This window comes from Phoxinus phoxinus (assembly GCF_949152265.1).
Source record: "Phoxinus phoxinus genome assembly, chromosome: 21".
Classification (NCBI taxonomy): domain Eukaryota; kingdom Metazoa; phylum Chordata; class Actinopteri; order Cypriniformes; family Leuciscidae; genus Phoxinus; species Phoxinus phoxinus.
The window spans coordinates 4,368,486-4,387,498 of record NC_136896.1 but is presented as its reverse complement, the minus strand read 5'-3'; the positions used below and the strand labels follow the sequence as shown (position 1 = coordinate 4,387,498).

General features: G+C 37.2%; 1 long non-coding RNA gene across 2 annotated transcripts in view; it reads left to right on the top strand.

The window, feature by feature from the left end:
• Positions 1-16,943: 16,943 nt before the first annotated feature.
• Positions 16,944-19,013, top strand: part of LOC306989329 — a 33,608-nt gene continuing 31,538 nt past the window's right edge. Inside the window, exon 1 of one of the 2 annotated variants that reach the window (XR_013795619.1) lies at positions 16,944-18,566. This is a non-coding gene — a long non-coding RNA (uncharacterized lncRNA). The remainder of the gene's footprint in view (positions 18,567-19,013) is intronic. The other variant, XR_013795620.1, reaches the window with a different exon arrangement.

Genomic DNA, 19,013 nt, shown 5'->3' with positions numbered 1-19,013 from the left:
AAAGACAGAGACATTGAAATATGTGCTACATGACTAGAGAAAACAGAGAAAAAAACGCAGTTGTCTTCTCGTTTGGCCACTCCCACCATCCTGCTGAAAAACAAACAAACAGCTACAACCTAGGCTAGGCTGGTTGGCAGGTCTTAGCTGGTTTAACCTGGAAGTAGCTGGTTTAAGCTGGTCTGCCCAGCTTGACCAGCCTGGCCAAAAAAAAAAAAAAAAAAAAAAAAAAGTGGCTAAAGCCCCTCTAAAACCAGCCAAACATCTTAGGCTGGTTTTAGCTTCTTCTTCTTCTTCTTCTTCTTCTTCTTCTTCTTCTTCTTCTTCTTCTTCTTCTTCTTCTTCTTCTTCTTCTTCTTCTTCTTCTTCTTCTTCTTCTTCTTCTTCTTCTTCTTCTTCTTCTTCTTCTTCTTCTTCTTCTTCTTCTTCTTCTTCTTCTTCAGTAGGGAAGTCTGCTATGGATCCATTTACCAAAAAGTCAAAAAGCACCTGCTTTAGTAGGAAATGCTGCTTAGTAAACTTTTAGTCTCAATGGTGTCAACTTGAATTGTTCCCAGGTGCAAGAATTAAAAGAGTAAACATTTAGTGGGAGTGAGTTACTTTCGGTATCTGTAAGTTCCTTCTGTATCTGTACTGTAAGTCACAAACATACACTTTTAATCCATGATCTGGTTAAACTGCAAATGCACATTAAACCTTAAACGTTAAATGTGTCCATTTATGCCCGATTGTGTTTATTATACCAATATGGGCATCTCATTGTATAAGCACTTCTGAATGTATTCAGTTTGGCAGTGCGTTTGTTTGCTGTCCTAGAGAAGATGAAGAATAAAAACGAGAAGAAAGAAATGCAATCAATTTAATTGCATCAGAGCCTCATGTTTTTATTGATTGTAGGAAAATGGCTTGCAAGTGAGGAGTGACTACAGCTTGATAAGTGGCACACCATTATTTTCCAGGCCGCCTGAAACCCCTTTGCGGAAACGATGCTCCATCTTATCATGGGCCCGGTGCAGGGCCCGACGGAATGTGACACGGCGCTCATTCTGAGGTCAGTGCTAATGTTCTCTTCATTGGATGATCATTTGCAGTATGATGGTTATGTAATTATGTGTGTTTATTCATTAATTTGTTTAGTTTGTAATGGAATTTGACATTTCACCTTGAAAAAAAGAGAAAAAAATATATATTTCGCTTCTTTCGGGACCAATATGTTTTATGCATCTTCATGACATTTACCCTCTAATCTTCTCATTACTGTTATTTGCTTTTTATATTTATATAATGTATTTTTTCTCATTAAATTATCATATAGGCCTAATTAATGTCATGTTAGTTTCACCATAATATATAAATACTTCACATTTTAAATAATATATCTTTTATATGTATATAATTGTGTATTTATTTTTTATATTTGTTTGATTGTGGGGGTGAAAGACTACCCAGGCATGTTGTTGACAAGTTTCATAAAATACTTTCAATAACGCGGCCGTCTTCTTTGCCACACGAATGATTCCTCATTGGCAAGCATAAGCTATATAAAAAACTGTTAACAACGGGCCAGACACATCAGCACGCCTAAATTTTCCTCCCAACACGGTGAATCCATCCAAACAAAGCAGAAGATCAGACTAATCTATGTGCTGGGATATTTTTGCCTCCTTCTCCAGAAAATGTGCAATTTGGTCAGGCACGAAAAAGAGAGGCAGAGAGAGAGAGAGAGAGGGGGAAAAAAATTGAGCAGACCCTTCCAAGCAATAAATCATTGGATTGCTCGTGACACTCATACAATACGGATATAGTGTTAACTGCAAGAGTGAGACAGGGCTCCTTGGCCCTCTGGGGTGACCTTGCCTGGCTGCCGTAATCTATCATTCTGACACCGGACACACTGGTTTTGTTTAATATTACACTATTGGCATATACAGTAAACACAATGCAAAGAAAATTTAGACACAGACATGAGGTGAGACAAGAGGAGGTACATGTGTACACACAAGGAGAGCGCCATTGTGTTGTCAAGCCCATGCTAACTTTATTTTACAGGGTTTCGAGGTGCACTGTTATACATTTTATTCGGCTGCCGTTCTGTTTTATTGGTTTACATTGCATTTGATGGCTTATTCTGTTGCAGTAAGAGAGCAAAAAGTGGTTGTAATGTAAATCAAATGTGTAATGCATGCGTTTGTGAATGTTTGGCGGGGAAACGCGCCACATTTGCAGTGTCCTAAATGAAATCTCACCAATTTAAGGGGAAGAAACGGGGCGGTTCAAGTTCACCAGTCTGGTCTGACACTCGGGGTCCATAAATAATGTATTTTGGGGTGACCATTCATTCTTCTTTATGTCACATACGCACAGAAATAAATTATTGTTATTCACAATTTGACAGTCGCACACAATCCGCCCAATCGGTGCATGAGGCAGTTTGAAACAACAGTGTGGGTTTGAATAAACACACCACATTTTTTTATGTATGTGTGTGTGTGTGTGTGTGTGTGTGTGTGTGTGTGTGTGTGTGTGTGTGTGTGTGTGTGTGTGTGTGTGTGTGTGTGTGTGTGTGTGTGTGTGTGTGTGTGTGTGTGTGTGTGTGTGTGTGTGTGTAAAATTTGCAGGAAAAATAGCAAAATATTACGTTTTAGAGAGTAAAATAAATGTTACAATAAGACATTTTTTTGACAATTTGATCTGAAATAATGTTATACAAAATGACTACAATCCGTTTTAACTTTATAATATAATGACAACCACCTCAAAAACAGATGGAAAGAAAGATGAGGATGATTAAAGATGATAATCAAAGCTCATCACAATAGCTTTTCCATAAGCCGAGGTAAGCACTAGAAGGTGCAAACAGTGTCATAGACACAACTACTAACCACCATAACACATGACACTAAAATAATGCAATAAACTGTCATTTCACAACATAAGATGTAACATAAAACCATAATGTACATAACGTATAAGCAACAACGAAGAAGAAACAGTGATTTCAATGAAAAACCATCAAATGTGAGATGATGATGATGCACTTTTTCACTTCCATAAACTGCATTTAACAGTATTTTATTGTTGAATTACACATACTGTAAAAAAGTATGCTAGCACTTTATTTTACAGTCCTGTATTTCATGAACACACAGTGATATGTAGCCTACTTATTAATGGCACTAACTGAGTGATAACTAGGTCCTAACCCTGAACCTACCCCTAAACCATAACTTATCCCATAGTTACCTTACATTACTCATACCAATTAACAGGTTTTACTGTAGCTTTTTTACAGTCTTTAAAATTGCGATAATTTGCGGTGCAGGTTTGATTCATACAACTTTTTACACAAAGCTTATAAAAGTTATACTCCTTAAAATGAAATAATGTTGGTTTCCAAAAAGTTTGACTTAATTTTGCATAGCATTTAAAGTCGGCATGAAATGGAGGATAACCTTTTCTTCCCTATTGTGACGTATGTCCGAGTGAAACAGGAACAAAACAAAAGTAGGCCGTGACTTGATTTTGTCCATCGGGAAATGATTGGATGTTTGTGGTTTGCTATTGGTGGATCTCATGTGAGTGACAGGTTGTCCAGACCTCACGCCAGTAAAAACGAATAATAAAAATTATGTGCATGGATAAATCATTTATAATAAATCCTGCAATATTCCACAAAAAAAACAAGAATTGTTCATTTTGATTTCATGATGACTTTAACATGATCATGTTTTTATAAAGGGAACTGCTACACCTTCCTTTTCTGTTTACCTACTTTCAGCAAGCTCATAACACAAGCACGTGCATCTATATGTGTGTGTGTGTGTGTGCGTGCGTGTGTACGGGATGATAAAGCGAGTGCGCTCTCCTCTCAGCGAGGGGCTCAGGTACGGTCCTCAGAGAACACGGCGGATAAAGACGACGTTCACGCTAGCGAGCCGGCTCTGCCACCGTGACACAAACACATCCGAGCAAGATTTCGAGGTGTGACTCAACACCCAAAACAGCCTCTTTTATCCAAACGAGAGCGGGCCGCTCCGGCACCAGCCTCACAGAGGCTGAGGTGTGATTTTCCCATGTAAATGGAGGTCAGCAGCATCTTTAGAATCTGCGGCCGCTGTGCCTTGGCTGTTTTTGCTTTGTGTGATTATGTACTACCCGCTGGAAAGTTGCTTATTTCTGTGTGTAAATTGGATGTAGTATTTTGCAGAATGGCGCCCCAGGCATAGTGTGAGGTATTGATTGAGTTGGATGCAAGAAGAGACACAAGAGGATTCTGGGAAGTGAAAAGTCAAGAAAAAAAAAAAAAAATGAAAACAGAGCAACTATAGGCGCGTTTTACGTGTTAAGAAGAAAAAAAATCCTCCTGGAGTTGTGAAGAAAGCAACTAAACAAACAGAATCTGTGCATGGTGACAGGTGATGCACCGTATCAGAAAGATACAGAGAAGGAAAACAAAAACCCTTTAGATTTTTTTTCAATATGATAGGTCTTCTCTTATCTGTTTGAGATAGTTATATGTGCACACTAGAGAACTGATTCCTTTTTTTGTTAAGAAACAACAACAATTTAAGCAATATTTTTGTCATTACCGGTGCTGATAAAGGTTCTTGAACATTCTTCCTTCACTAGCTTGTACTAAAATCCAATGATAGTTTTCCACCTCAGATATAACAGACACATTCACTGACCGTCTGAAGCAAAAATTTTGATCTGTTAAACTCTAATCTGATTGGCTGACTTCCAGGACAAAACACTGCCTAAAAATAATTCAGACATAAATAAATAGACAGAGCTTTCAATTATGCATTTTTTCACAGGTTTGCATGCAAGAACAAACACATCATGCCTATAGTTTAGCTCGTGATCACATAAATCTAATTAGCAAGTTCTTTTTAACCCCTTATCAAGCGCCCCTATTTTTGAGAATTTTCTGAAAACGGCATACCCAAATACAAATGTCTGTAGCTCTTAAACCCTATGGTCCACATTCATAATTCTTGTCTTTTTTTAAACTAGACAATTGAAACTTTGTTACCCAAGAGTCAATTTTAACTCAAAGTTGAATAGGAAAAGAGTAAAACAAGGTAAATTGACATGAAAGTGACTTACGATTTCTTTGAATGAACTTAACTTAGGGAAAAATTGATCAGACTTTTATGTCAAAGGCATGAAAACACCATAAAGATAAAATTGAATGTCTGGACATGTTTTGAGTCAAATTTGAGATTGATACTCCCAAAAATGTAGTTTCTGTAAGCTTTTATTGATGAAAAGTATAGGCGTCCTTTCCAAAAACCTATTTGGAGACTCCAATAGACACCTGATAACCAAATGACATAAGAGTAAACAGTACATACTACATGCATGTATATCAATTCAAGACTGTTTTGCCCATCAAACCACACAATAAAAAACTATTTCAGCAAAACATTTTAACATTTTAACAAAATACCCTTTATTTTGATCAATTCTAATAGCAAAAACAGTGAAATAAAACGTCTATCATTAAATGTATAGCCTAGACATTCCAGAAGTGACCGTTTTCCAACTAATGTATAATATATATATATATATAAAATAGTTTTAGAACATTTGTAATTAGAACCGTGTTTTTTACTCAAATAAATTACAGTAAACGGATTATTATAATGGATATCCTATTACTTTCTGCTGCTCTTCGTCGCTTCTCCTCTCCACCTTCTTCAAAACACCACCAAAGTATTCTGTAGTCGACGATCAATGGTAGAGATGTTCAGATATAAGCTTTGGATTAAATCCGTGTGTTTATATACTGTCTATGGTTTATTCGAACTCCGTGGGCAAAACAATGCTATGTGTGTGTATGTGTCGGCGCACTATGTGTGTGCGCTCTTGCGTGTGGAATGGCGAAAGCGCACGTGTGAATGAAAAGTTTGCGCTTTGTTCTTGTATTACACGTTTCATGCAAGCAGATTCGTCAATCACTGCATCGATGTTGGTTGGTCAATACTCCCATCAATCAAAACTTTGCTGACTAGACATTGGCTGGCTTTATCCAGGCTTTTATCCAGTTGAAAACCGAGGAGCGCGATTGACAGTTCACGCATCCGGTAAAATGCTCCCTTTTTGTTTTAGTCAATAACAAAGCCTGTGATTGAAGGATAGACACGAGGGAGGGCTCAATTTACCCGGAAGATTCCAAACTACGGGGGAGATATGGCTTTTGAACGTTGGAATCGATATTTCATTGAAAATGAACATGATGGATTACTCTAACTCAAAACGCTCATGTAAACAAAGGAGGATATTTCGTTTTTTTCCCTATTTTGTTGTTGTTTTGGATTAAACAGTGGGATGCATTTTGAAGAGTAGACCCTTACATTGAAATGTATGCTGGTGTTTCTTGGATTCGTCCGAACTGATCTGAACCAGACGCGATCAAAGATAAGTATTGCCGTTCATTGTGTTCATGTTTACAAGGTCAGTCAGTCAGCATTTAATTTAACCCTTTCCTCTCTGGTGTATTGATTGCAAAAACAAGCTCAGAACATGATTCTTGAGTGTTTTAGCTTTCAAATGATGCATAGTTTATGATAGTTGATTGAATATTTGTTATAAAACAAAGCCGATAAAAAGTAATAAAAGTTTAGCCACGCCCCTTCGGCCCGCCCGCGGGCCGGTGCTTGATAATTAATGAGTCAGTTTGAATCATTCTACTGAGTCATCCGCTAATTAACTGAGTGGCTCAGTGAATCAGATTCTTTTTCTTATTCACGTTAATACTTTTATCATGTCAGACAAAAAAATAGCAACTTGACATTTGTGACACTAAATCAGTTGAATCATTTTGACTTGGTGTTTATGCTGACTCTGTTAAAGATTCACATTCAGGATGAGTTTTGCTGTAATAACTGGTACTTTTTATCTTTGTTTAAAAAAAAAGCAAACATGCAAAAACATAAGATATTGTCAAATAATGCTTCCTTCCTTGCTACGAATCAATACTTTCCTTATGATTCCCATCTTATCCCTGATGTAGATGCAATGCACATAGAACTGATTAATTCATAGGTTTTACCTGTTCAAGATAAACTGTTATAAGTCTGTATAGTGCTGACCAAACATGCTAAAAAAGTCCAGTGTTGAGTTCTCCATATCACGTCTGGTTCTTGAGAGGCCATCACTTTGCATTGGTGTAAGTGCTGTTGACAACCCAATTGAATAAAAATCTTGCATGCATGTGCACAATTTCAAACATAAATGTTTATTTAGTCTCAATTGTTCCTGCTAGTACTCTCTCACTCTCTGTTGTGCAAAGACGTATTGATTCGCCCGTGAATCTATAACACCAATGAACTTGATGGAGTTCCTGACAAGCACAAGTGCAGCTAGGCACAGAGACGCGTTTGTGGCTATGTTATTTCTCTCGTGAGGAAACGAGCGAGTCGCAAAATCCAATATATACAGCGACGGTCCTCGCCGTGTTCGCCGTAACGCTGTAAGACTTCAGCCCGGTAGTTTAACTCTGCAGAGCTGGTGAGGAACATGATGAAATATGCATGAAACTGATGTTGTAGAAGTGACACCTAAATGACTTTGAGAAAAAAAACTTTACCGAGTTTACCCTTTACCTCTCTACCTTTTTTTTTGGAGAGGTTGGTGGGAAGCAGACTTTGTTATGTGTCAAGGTAGTGGAAAGAAAGAGATGATTTTGAAAACGAAGACCTCCTCTGGAGAGAAGACATTACTCTACCCCACCTTCATAGTGTCCTTAATACAGCAGGTTTGCCTCTCAAAGACGGCACTACAAACGGACGCTGCTAACTTCACAGGCCACTCATAATTGTGAGAATTCAAACAAATCTGTGTGTCAGGCAAGCAGATGGAACTTCAATGGAAGAGCTCAATCGCATGACTGTTACCTTGAGTCAAGCGCCTTTTTTACTTCGAAAAATATGGAAAAGACTATTGATCAGGGCTGCTCACCCAACCACCTGGGGTATAAACCGGTGTGTGCTTGTGTGAGACGGTTCAGGATAATCTGCATCACTGATGTCTGGATTTCCCACCATGCAGTGCACACTGTAGTTCAATGACAGAGGTTAATCATGGTTTGGTCATTTCTTCCCCCCTTTTTTGTTGTATTTTTAGGGTCATTTTTTGAACTCTTTTTCTTTATATAAAACAATGATGACTGCTAACTATTAAAGGGTTAGTGCACCCAAAAATGAAAATTACCCCATAAGTTACTCACCCTCAAGCTATCCTAGGTGTATATACGTTTCTTCTTTCAGCCAAACGCAATTGGTGTTATATACAAAAAAATACTTGCTGCTTTATAATGGGAGTGAGTAGTAACTTAGATTTTGAAGCCCAGAAAAAAGTGCATCCATCCATCATAAAAGTAATCATACGGCTGCAGGGGGTTATTAAAGGCCTTATGAAGCGAAGTGATGCGTTTTTGTAAGAAAAATAGCCATATTTATAACTTTATAAAATATAATCACTGACTCCTGGTATCGGCCGTACGCAAGTCGAGTTCCGGCGGAAGAGTGACCTCTGACCTGGCGTAAATTACTACAATTTTGTTAAAAAAAAATCGTCTTGTAATGTATATTAAGGAATTTGTATAGTAATTTATTGCAGTTCCTTTTTGTTACCAAAGACACTTGTTTCCATCATTTTCTGTTTATATACATATATACTGTATATAGCCTACTACTATTCAAAAGTTTGGTGCCTGTAAGATTTTTTTTTTTTTTTTTTTATATCTCACCAAGACTGCATTTATATTACAATTTAAAATAACTGTTTTCTATTTTAACATATTTTAAAATGCAATGCATTCCTATTTTGCGAAGCTGAATTTTCAGCATCATTACTCCAGTCTTCAGTGTCACATGATCCTTCAGAAATCATTCTAATATCCTGATTTGCTGCTTAAGAACCATTTCTTTGTTACTATACTTTTGAGCCATGTCGAGGTGGAGAACAAATGCTAACACACCCAACCACCATCCACAACAGGTGACATTCTGTGAAAAAAAAATATTATATGAGCTGATAATTAGTTTTATCTATATGTGTTTATATTTTAGTAATAGCAGTTAGTTCTTTCCCTCACCTGTCGACATTTACACTCGTTGAGTATCTTCATCCAATCATCCTGAGGAAAAGCTTTCTGCTTTTGTATTCCTAGGTCAGCACATCAGAACTTCAGACTTTCTTTCAATTACAACTAAGCTGACATTTGCCTACCCTTTATCGGGAGATCTTTAATCAATGCTGACTTGAGAGGAACAGGGAAAGTCTGCTTTGATTTAATATCTCCACCACGGTAAAGGTGAATGTGAAACATTTATGATAATCTGTAATGGAGGTAGAGGAGGCTTGATGAGACTTTCTTTCGGTGTCAGACAAACATCTTGTGGCCTTTGCGTTCCATGTATCACCCGTGTTCCATAATATGAATAGTTAAACTCAGCATATATGACATTACTCATCGTCAATAAGGGTAAAGATGAATCATTTCCCTGCTATTTCTGACTTTAATTCTCTTATCTGCTACATTTAAGCTTCAAAAAGGTCACATGAGATATTTTTCTACAGGCTAATTTAAGCAGAATTTAAAGTGCAGAGTAAAAGGAATCTTTCACATGAAAATTAAAACTATTATTTGTATTTATTGTATTTTTATTTATTTTATTGCCTCATGTTGTTCCAAATCAATCAATCTATCTATCTATCTATCTATCTATCTATCTATCTATCTATCTATCTATCTATCTATCTATCTATCTATCTATCTATCTATCTATCTATCTATCTATCTATCTATCTATCTATCTATCTATCTATCTATCTATCCATCCATCCATCCATCCATCCATCCATCCATCCATCCATCCATCCATCCATCCATCCATCCATCCATCCATCCATCCATCCATCCATCCATCCATCCATCCATCCATCCATCCATCCATCCATCCATCCATCCATCCATCCATCCATCCATCCATCCATCCATCCATCCATCCATCCATCCATCCATCCATCCATCCATCCATCCATCCATCCATCCATCCATCCATCCATCCATCCATCCATCCATCCATCCATCCAATCATAATTCTATAATATCATCCTAAAATTATGTTTTTATTTATCCGGGATCTCATTTGATTATTAGATTATTATGAAGCCGGTTACACAAAGACAAAAGCTTAATGGCAGGTAATAGGGCCACAAACAGAGATTCATATGTCATGCCAGTCGATTGCATTTGATCTGTGTGCGGTTTTATTACCCAGCAGCGGAGGTTTTATCCACCGTGAGACTGAGGTGTGGGTCATCTTCTGGTCACTTATTATTTTTCACACTTGACTGGATTTACAAGAAGTAAAGGGGTTACGTTACCAGGAGTGTTATGGCTTAATTCCGTTTATCACTCCGCAGGTCTGACACAATGTAGACATGTTTATTGTTGGCCTGGCATGGCTGAATTTGTCCAACACAGTAAATAACTGCACATATTTCATGGCTTCGCTTCAGCATGACGGAGCTTGACGCTTGTATTTTGATTCATTGTGGAGGAAACTAAAGCCAGGCCTTTTACTTTAAGTCAAAATGAAATCAAAATGGACCCTTTTAACGATTTACCCGTGCATGTTATTCCAAAGGAAAACAAAGTTTTATTTTCATGTTGAATAATCGTTTTTCTTTTTGGCCCATCGATTAACATCACCAATCACTCTTACTTTTCAACGCTTCCAACCACCGGCCGCTTTTCAATTACATATATTACCATTACATGTATTCTGTTTCATTCCAAAATATAGCATATGACAGAAGTAAAATAGGGCTGGATGCTGTTTCATGATGACTTGTGGAATGTGACAACAGACTTTTCAGGAAAATAACTTGCAAATAGCTTTCCTATTGTGTTATAGTCTCTGCACATTACACTCAGATAGAATAAACTTCTTGCCCCAATTATGCTATTTTAAAGGTTCCTAATTTTTTTTTTTTTTTAGGTCTCCTACAATAGACTTACATGCACCCGAGTTCAAAATACACTTTAATTCATTAATTCACATCACCTAATTTCTCAAAGAGCCTGAAACGTTTCATTCGTAGATTCAGTCTCTCTAAACCCCTCCTTTCCTATAGTCTACTCAGCTCTGATGGTCAGACAGCCCAGTCTATTGTGATTGGTCTACCGCTTACAGCGCGTATCGGAACAAGACGCAGATTACCAAATCTGAATTCCAGCTTTGGGGGCTTCCTCAGTGCTGGTGTAAACAGTTACGTATGAACAGGAATGATGGTGTGTGTTTTTCCAAATCAATTCCAGAGCGATTCCGTCCTCGTTCTTTTGAAGTGCAGCAAAGTGGATTTGCAAAGCTGCACTCTAAAAAATGCTGGGTTGTTTTAACCCAATTTTGGGTCAAATATGGATAAACCCAAAAGTTGGATCAAAAATGCAATTTAAAAATTTAACCCAATGGCTAGGTTTGTCCATATTTGACCCAGAATTGGGTTAAAACAACCCAGCATTTTTTAGAGTGTGAAAACAGCATCTTCTCAACATGAACAACACGAACCAAACTCATTCAGGCTTCAGCCACAACAGTGTTTGAGGGCGGGTCAAAGTACACGCTGTGTGCGAGCAGCCAATGAAAACCACAGGCTGGCATTATGCAAAATCTTACATTGTTACATAGGTTTGTAACAGGACGTGAGACCGGAATTGCTGACAACTTGTTTTCTTGTTTCTTTTAGGAGACAATTACTTTATTTACGTGCGCTTTGATCTTTAGAACAGATATATTACACACTGCATGAAAAGTAATATTCAAAAAAGCATAATGGGGCACTTTATTGTCGAAAAAAGTAAACACTTCACCTTTGAGGTTATATGAACATCTTAAATTAATTTCTCATCAATTTTACTCAAATTAGCGTTGGTCTCAGAGGGTTGCCGGAGACACCTGTTCAAATCATTCCCAGCGCTCCGCATGAAATATGTTTTAGATACAGCTGAACTTCTGAAATATATTATTCAGTGGACACACACCAAATTCCTCTCATGTGGCCCTAATCCATCTTTGTAATTCAGAAAATATCTGCAAGATTTTTTTTTCCTTCTGAGCTGCTGCTGAAATATGGGCCTGCTGATGTTGTTTTTGGACCTTGTTTTGGAAAGGATTGCACAAGACAGGTTACTCCTCCTTAAATAAGGTGTAAAAGTGTCACTTTATGAGAAATTTACACCGCTGGAGTTAGCCACGGCCCATTAAAGACTATTTAATGCAATGTAAAGCTATAGTCTTACATCATAACTGCAAAGGCATACCTCATCCAAAAAAAAAAAAAAAAAAAAAAAAATATATATATATATATATATATATATATATATATATATATATATATATATATATATATATATATATATATTAAAGAGGAAGTTAAATTATTGTAGCCAAATTATAATGTGCTTCAAGAGATTGAATGATAAATGAATGTGTTTCCTGTGTGGCCCGTTGCAGCGTGGACAAACAAACTTTCATACAGTTGTTGATGAGACTCCATTTTCATCAGTTTATGTTTCGTCAGTGGTGCATTGATGATTTCAATTTGTAATATTTGGGTAAAAACCTTAAATTTGAGTATTATATGCATTTTCTCCCTCTCCCTGTGGCTCCTGCCATTAAACCCGAGCTCAATCAAAAGTGCAAAATCAGTGTCGATCAACCGTGAAACTTAAATTTTTTTTGAGTAAATGTGTTTAATTGTTTAAAAAAAGTACCTTTTAAGAAGTGACAAAAAAAAAAAAAAAAAAAAGTGACAACCTCGAAATCCCAAGCCTGTTTGTTTACAGAAAGTTGCCTGATTAAGCAATCAAGTGTATTATAAAAGTGTGACAAAACAGGGGGGTTGCACATATTTTCTGTGAAATTGCCTCATTATTATGTTTTGCCAATATTGAAGTTATGTATCGTTGACTGTTCATTAAATATAGCAGAAATGATCAACAGTCGGGCCCGGTCTCTCCTTGGGGCTCGGCTGACATCCTAATGATGTTGTTTTAATGACTGATCCCATTCTCTCAGGAATTTACCCTAATTTAAGAGCCATCTTCGGGATGATTAATATTTTATAGCTTTCAGAAAATCCAGGTAAAAAAAAGAGAGTTTGTTCAGAGGTGGAAAAATATCTTAACTCTAAAATAAACCCTTTATGCCATGCTCTGTGAAGTATCCATTTTAAATTAAATGTATTAGTATTTCATGTAAAATAATAAATAATATAAAAAAAGATAGCACATAATTTGACCTTGCAGGTTTTTTTTTGTGCGAATTGGACAAAACAAACCTGTGCTGTCCTTATTTGCACAAATATCTAATTTACATACTGTGATATTTAATTAAATTCAGTTAATTTTATTAATACCTTGACTTGGCAAAGGATAAACACACATGCCCAACCGTATTATGAATCCTCATGTTTATTCATTCATGATTTATGCATATGTGAGAGTCAGCAGGTCAAGTGTTAAACAAGTGACATGACAGGATCTTATAATAAAAGACCTTTCATGTTTGGTTGCATATCTTGATACACTTTTACATAGCTCATGGTACACACATTGTAATTGAAACTGCAATAATAATAACAAAACTGTCTAATTATAGGCTGTTTAGCCACATGATTACATATTAGGAATTCCAACATGTTCTGTATTAGTTTAAGACCACGTATACAATATTTTCATGATTTTTTATCACAACTTTTTATCTTTTGTCAAATCAACTTTAATGACTAATGTGTGAAGATAATATACTATTTTGAGTTTCTGTTTATTAAACCATTATTCTTCATTGTATTAACTCAAATTTTTAATTACAACAAACTCAAAATTTTAAGGCAACAAGGTAACTTGCTTTTTTTAAGTTAAACCAACAATTTTTTTTACAGTGTATGTGCAAGTAAATCGTTTTTAACGGGACTGCACATCAATATATGGCAATAATGGATATTATTGTAAAATAATTTGTACACCAGTTTGTAAAATCAGTTCTAAAAGTCCGTTGTACACAGGTTTCCCACACACTTCCATTGAAAGTGCATTTCTGTCATTTTTTTGTTTATTTTGTGAACTGAGGCACTAGTTGAAAGTGTTTTGTGGTGCAAGGGTCACTCTGTGTGGAAAAGATACATTTTCACACTTTTAAAAAATAATAATTTTAAATTTAACAGTAGCTATTCTTTTTTAATTTTTTCATCATTTGAGCCCAATTGAGCAGTCAAATCACTCTTAAGAAATCAAATAGTAATGTATGTTTTAAACAACAACTGTGCAGACAGAAATAAGTGTGACTCGATGTTGTATCAGAGCCCAGTGCATAAACATCCCCGTCAGCTTGCTGATGAACCAATCTAATTAAAAATAAGAGACAATGCCTGCGTCCGAAGGGGCCGCCGGAGATAAAGAAGGCAATGTATGCCAGCAGCCGTTCGGAACCACGCGGTTAATGAGCTCAGAGTTACAGGAGCACTGAGGTGAAGAGGAGCAAAGCGCGACAGAGACCGCCGAGATGCTCTTCAGGGGGGGAACAGAGCCGGGTAAGAGGGAAGGGGGCATTTTGGAGAGAAAGGGGTCAGTTGTGGTAATGGAATCCTGGCCCATGCAGGCCCCCTTGAGCAAAGACGCTAGCGCTGAGGTGAACGGTGCTCTTCAGAGGCGCTCCTCATACCGGTCAAGGCCACAAACCAGCAGGTTATGCATTTATTATTGCCATTAATGCACGCTAATGCGACGCTGTTTATATTCATGAATACTCAGTATTAATCCAGACAGGGTCGGCGTGAAATAAAACACACTTCACCTTTTCAATTTGAAACGGGACGAGTATGTAGGAGGAAATTAAATTAGAGGAAGCTCATGCAGTCGGGGTTTCTCAGTTGTTGGCGGAGTCTGAATCCTTGATTTGTGAGATTTTTGTTTTTCATCTTGTCAAAAGCACTATTCCGATGGGATTGGTGTTCTAAATGATGTTTGATTTAAAATTATTAATATACTGTTGAACGTCTGTCATTCCGTCTATGATTTGGATGGGATTGGGATTAGTGGAGAGGTGAATGTCTGTTGTACAGATGTGGGTGTTGCAAAAGGTTACATGCATGTTTTCATTTATTTTATGTACTTATTTTATTTACTTTCAATAATTTTAGCAGAAATAAATGCAGATGATGGTGCACCAGGCAGTTTGCAGTCAACAAGAAAATTGGTATTAGTTTGGATATTTTACGAAATATATTTTATATACTTTTTTAATATAACTTTTGAAATCACTATATTTTATTTAAATAGTCTTTATCTAAACAGTTAGACTTGACATATGATGCATTGTTCACACAAAGTCGTGACACTGGAATAATGAACTTGAAAGTAGTATCAAATAAACATTATAAATGTCTAATTTGAAAATAAATAATTTTTAAGGTATTATGTAAATGAATGACCAGCTTTGAAAGCAGACCCAATTTTTTTATTTTTTTTACATATATTTTTAATTTCTGTATTTCAAAGTTTAGTTAAATTGACAGATTTTACTTAAAAAAAAAAAAAGTGTGTTTATGGGCAAAAACTGTGTTTGTTACTGTCCGGCTAAATTCTGGAAATATAAGAACAGAAAAAGCCGGATGTCTTTTTTCAATGTGGCCATCAATATTGTCTGTCATGAACTGGCCAATCACACAAATAAAACTTTTCAGATTGTTTAGATGACATCGAATATGATTTGGCACGGTGTATACTTCACACAACATCTGATTATGGTGTAAAATTGACTTTTTGTCAATGATGTACTGCGCCGTCGCCTTCTAGATACGAAATGGGGAGAGAAATTGCATCCATATGTGAGTTTATGAAGGTATATGTGAGGCTACAGTGAGATGCAGGGGTCTGTAATCGTCTCTCTCTTCCTCATTACATTCTGCATATGTTCCTGGACGTCAGGCTGAAATTGATCTGTTTCCTCCTTTGAAAACGTGCGTGCCGACATCTCGGGTGATGAGACATAAACTACAATCTCGCCAAACAATAATGATACTTATCACTCACCGTCGCCCTGTCGAGCTTATGAGGAAATAAATATATATCTCTGTCCTGAGCCATTATTGGAACTCAGAAAACATAGATCTTTTTTTGTGGCTCTGATAATTCACTCCCGGCCCGGAGATGGATGACATGAAGAAGTCCATAAAAGATGTTACCTCTGGATTTCAGCCCCTGTGATTTATTTCAGCACCTCATCAAGATATTTTTTTCTGGAAAAACAAAACAAAAAAACAAAGCAAATCATTGCGGATGGAGCTCTCTCTCTCTCTCTCTCTCTTTCTCTCTCTCTCTCTCTCTCTCTCTCTCTCTCTCTCTCTCTCTCTCTCTCTCTCTCTCTCTCACGCCACACTCCATAAGTTTCCCTCTGTATGTTAACAATACTCTTTATCTCTGTTTGGTCTAAAGGACTTAATGAGTCTCGGTAAGCACTGGGAGAGGGGAAAAAACTGTCTTACAGTAACTGACCTATGTGACCATATGTGTCAGTTACCCACTTTAGCGGGATAATTACCCCAGCCATCAGATCGGCTCTCTCCACGAAAATGACCAGGCCTTTTTCACTAATTTCCCATCCAATTTAAATAAGACTGCTCCGGCAGTATAGGCTGTCTTCGAATGCACGTATTTTCCTTTTACTGCACACATGGTTGTTTAATTTATCTGGTTGTTTGTGAAGTGTGACAAAGAAATGCTCATTCCAGGATCAAAATTAAGGGCCAGGGCTTTGTGTTTTATTTGCAAGAGCTGCAATTATCTGTTGAATTTTTGGCACAAATCAAAAAAACATTTTTATTCGTAATTGTAACCTCCCTGCAGTTTATTAAAGGGGTCATATCATGAATATATATTGTTTTATTATTTTTCCCAAAGGCCCACTTATATATATATATATTTGCAACAAACAGTCATTCATTTAATTTTTTGATCTCTTACAGTACATTTAAAACAGGCTTTTTTGTGTGTTGTTATGTCTTTAAAGTTACAGTATTTGCTGCAGATTATATTTATGCCATTGACACACTGCTTTCTTTCTCGATCTCTCATGCACATCGATATATTGAGAATATTCAACAAATGGGAATTGATTGAATTGTGAAAAGTGGACTGTTAACTTTATTTTCACTGCCATCCCCTCTTGATGACATCAGCCGAGGAAAGATCAAAACTAATTATTGTTTTATTAAATGTGTTATTACTTGATATTAGCGACACCAATGGCCTTTAAGTGAACTGCAGCCAGAAACGCATTGCTCGTGTTCACACTAGTGCACAAACCCCATAGAGACACGAGCTAGCCTCGACAGCTAAATCAGTCACATAACATACAAGAGACTGGTCCAGTTCCAATATACCAATGGCAAAGTTCTTTTTCGTTCTTTGCTTAGAAGTAAAAAATAAGTTGGAAATACCTTTGCAGGGTTATACTGTTAACAAACAGCGACATGGAATGGAAGAGATGCTCTCAGGAGTGCGTGTAAACGTCGAGGAATGTCTCATTGTTTATGTTTCGTTACAAACTGTACATACAATGGCAATAAAAAAGTGATTAATACATGAACAATCTTACATATTGCCCCTTTAAGGAACTTTAAGTAGTTTTCATGTGATTTGAACCCTGGTGAAAAGTTCTGCACTTAAACTATACTAAAATTCAAGAGCACAACATGTTCCATTTGTACAAAAACAACCCATTTGCAAAGTTTCATTATACTGTGAAAAATGCCGCTTAGTAATACTGTAGGCTGTTTATGATTGCCAGGCAAAGTTGCAACCAATCACAATTTAGAGATGGAACAAACGTTTTATAATGCGGTTTTAAGTTTAAAGATTGCATATTGCAATTAACTCTTGTATTTCAAAAGATTAAGGAAAAAGTTTTTGTATGATTGGTCTTTTTTAAAGATAAAGGCCCAGTTTCGGCCTTAGATTAAGCCAAGGTTAGGCCTTAGTTCAATTAGGGCATTGAAGTAGCTTTTGTATGTGCCTTAAAAACGTAACTGGTGTGGAATCTTGAGACAAAACAATAGCACTGATGTGTTTTAAGATATGTCAGTGCAAGTTGCTTTCAGTTTAAACAGCTGCATTTTAGGACTAGGCTTAAGTTTGTGTGAAACCTGCAGGTAAATGTTCTGCAATGAAGACTGCAACTAAAGTTTAAGCACATACACTGAATACGGCAAAGACGTGCTCTAACAAATAATGGCCTACAGAGAGAGAGAGAGTGAGTGAGAAAGAAAAAGATTAGTGAAGTGGTCTAGCAGTGGTCCAGCTATGCAGCGGGTCTCGACAGATGACCTCTCGGGTCTGACCCCGTCCTCTCTGTTTCCACAGGCCATTCCGCAACTCTCCTGCCAACATTGAAATACTTCCTGCAAGCGGAGCGGGCGGCAGGAAGTTCCACACACACGCTGACCGGAGACGCTTCAGTCGAGAGCATGAAAGGACCATAAGTGTGCCGATCGTAAGTAATAAACAACGACTTCCGTCACGGCGTGTTTTTCTTTCTGCTCATCTCTCTCTGTGTTCAAATACTTTGCAGTCAATGTGCTGAAGTTCTAGCGAGGGGCAAGCTGTATGTGTGTGTGTGTGTTATGGGAATGTGTGTGTGCTGGTGCGGATGGGGTGGCTGATGAATGAGGCAGTGTGGCAGATTCACAGTGCGGATCTTACTGCAGCTGTAGGGGAAACTAATGGCTAGCAGGGACCACCGAGGTCTCTGAGCTAATACCTGCTTCCTCCATCACAAAAACTCAAGCCCTGACACACACACACAAAAACAGGCATTTTTACAGCCTGCCAAATGAAAGCTTCACCTCACCGCCAATACACTCAATACAACCAATAAACCCCATACACCCCAACCAGCACACCCAGTACATTGCACTCTCAGAAAGAAACGTGCACATTT